The sequence below is a fragment of the Octopus bimaculoides genome, chromosome 15, assembly GCF_001194135.2.
Source record: "Octopus bimaculoides isolate UCB-OBI-ISO-001 chromosome 15, ASM119413v2, whole genome shotgun sequence".
Classification (NCBI taxonomy): Eukaryota; Metazoa; Mollusca; class Cephalopoda; order Octopoda; family Octopodidae; genus Octopus; species Octopus bimaculoides.
Genome location: NC_068995.1, coordinates 46,154,044 through 46,156,640, shown reverse-complemented (window position 1 = coordinate 46,156,640; position 2,597 = coordinate 46,154,044).

Genomic DNA, 2,597 nt, shown 5'->3' with positions numbered 1-2,597 from the left:
CAGACATAGATAGATAGATAGATAGATAGATAGATAGATAGATAGATAGATAGATAGATAGATAGATAGATAGATAGAGCGAGTGATAGTTGTCGAGCCAAAGTTAAGATTTAAATTTTAACTGCAATTAAAACTGACAAATTTATGTTGGGCTTAATATATATTTACACGTATGCTTGTGCATGCATGTTTATATTTATGTGTGTGCACTCGTGTCCTTGTGGTCGTGGTGGTGGGGGGTCTTTCGGTGTGTTTAACTGTGTGTAACTGTAACAGTGGTGAAGTTTTGAGTCCTAATAATATTATCGAATCCTCAGAAACTACGGTTTTGTTTTATTGTAAACAATCGGAATATTAATACCACAGTACTTTCCTACCTACCTACCTACCTACCTACCTACCTACGCAGTTGAGCGAGAGACCAACAAAACTCTTTGCAACACCAAAGATGTACTGAAGGCAAGGATTATGGCAGCATTCACCATCTTAAGGGAGACTGTCCAGAAGAGCTACAGGAGATTCCAGTGTTGTCTGGAGGCCGTGGTTGAAGCCAATGGCGATTTTATTGAATCAATTTACTCTTTAGTATTTGAAGATATTTTTATTTAAATTTGGTAAATATATCTGTTAAAACGAGATGTCAGTGTTATTTTCATTTTTGCGTTATTTAGACAATTTATTCACCGCACCCTGTATATATATTTATGTAATAAATAAATATAATGAATTGTATAGAGAAAGTTCAAATCAGGACAACTACAATATGTATACGGATTTAAATAAGATAAAAATTGTCCCAAAAATATATATTGATATATTAAAAAATACATATATAAATACATATAAAAATATAAAAATATATGAGTATTAAAAATATATTTGGACATAAATATAGCTAACCGCCTACACTTTTTTCTGCAAAATAGGGGTAGTTTATCCTGTTCAGGCTATATTATTAGCATTATCCTGCGATTGAGAATTTTAAATCACTTCTTTAACTTTCTAAGACATCTCAACGCTTCTAAAAGCAAACTTCGTTCGTTTGTTTATGTTTATCGTAATTTGAATTAAACATATTAATAATATAATGAAGTATAAGTTTAGTAAAGTTCAGTACAGCAGAGCGCGCCTCAACTCAGAAATTCAGAACTATTCTATGTCTCACTCTGTAAATCAGACAAAACTTAATGCATCTTATTTGAGCTTCATGTGTCTTTGTGCTACTCAATACATCACTACGCATCAGTATGGCACACCGTTCTTAAGAATATCTAACTAGCACGACACTGCGGCCATTTGTTACATCGGAAACAATTCACTCATCGGCATGCTTCCAATCATATCGATGTAATTACCAATCTTATCGGACAATGACCCTGACACGTCAACCATTGACAACGTTCTCACCAGCATACGCATGCGTATTAATTTTATACTCTCACGTAAAAGAATAACTTCTGACACGAACACATTCAGAGGCACATGAAAACATATACACATAATCACGCGAATAAGCACACACACACACACACACACACACACACACACACATACACAAGTGCATAAAAACACATACACCCATGCACATAATTATACATATAAGCACACACACAAAGGCTCATACAACATACACCGTTGCACATAGACACGCGCGTATATAAGCACACGCATACGCTCGCACACACACACACACACATTTATACAGACACATACACATACAGAGAAAGAGACATACATACACACGTGTTAAATGGAATTAGTTAGACCGTATTAGCAATAAAGTGAGAAACATTTAAGGGAAAATATCGAGGAAAGAGAGAGGGAAGGAACAGAATGAGCAAAAAAAATATCAAAAACAATTGATAGAATACGAAAAGACCTATAAGAAACAAAGAAAAAGATTATGACAAAAATATAAAACAGTAATGATAAAAACAAAAGGTAGTAAAAAAAAAGGTTATGATGAAAAACACAGACATAAATGATGTAAAAACGGAGGAGGAAGAGGAAAAGACGCAGAGCGAAATGAAAATGGCGTCTAACATCTAATGTGTCGTTCATTTGAAATATGTTGCTTCTCAAACTGGTATTTACCTCCATCTTTACCGTTTGTAGCCAAACATAGTGTCACTAGAGACATCTAGTGGCGTTCAGCGTAAATTATTACTACTGCTGCTGCTGTTTTTATTGTTGTTGTTGTTGTTATTAACTACAACTAATGACCGCCAATCAACTCATTTTTCTAGAGTGCTATCAGCGATGGCGGTGATGGTATTGGTGGTGGTGGTGGTGGTGGTGGTGAGTGGTTAGGGTGGATGTAAAATCATGGTGACGTTGGAAAGGATGATGCTGTAATAGATTGTATAACGATGATGATGATGACGATAAAGAGGCGGAAGAGGAGGAGCAGGAGGAGGGAGGAAGGGGAGAGGAGTAGGAAGCCGATGACGACGAAAACGATGATTGAAACCCACGACAATGACGGTCACGACGACGACGACGATGGCGATGACGATGACGATGACGATGACGACGACGATGATGATGATGATGATGATGATGATGATAATGATGGTGGTGGTAGTGGTGGTGGTGGT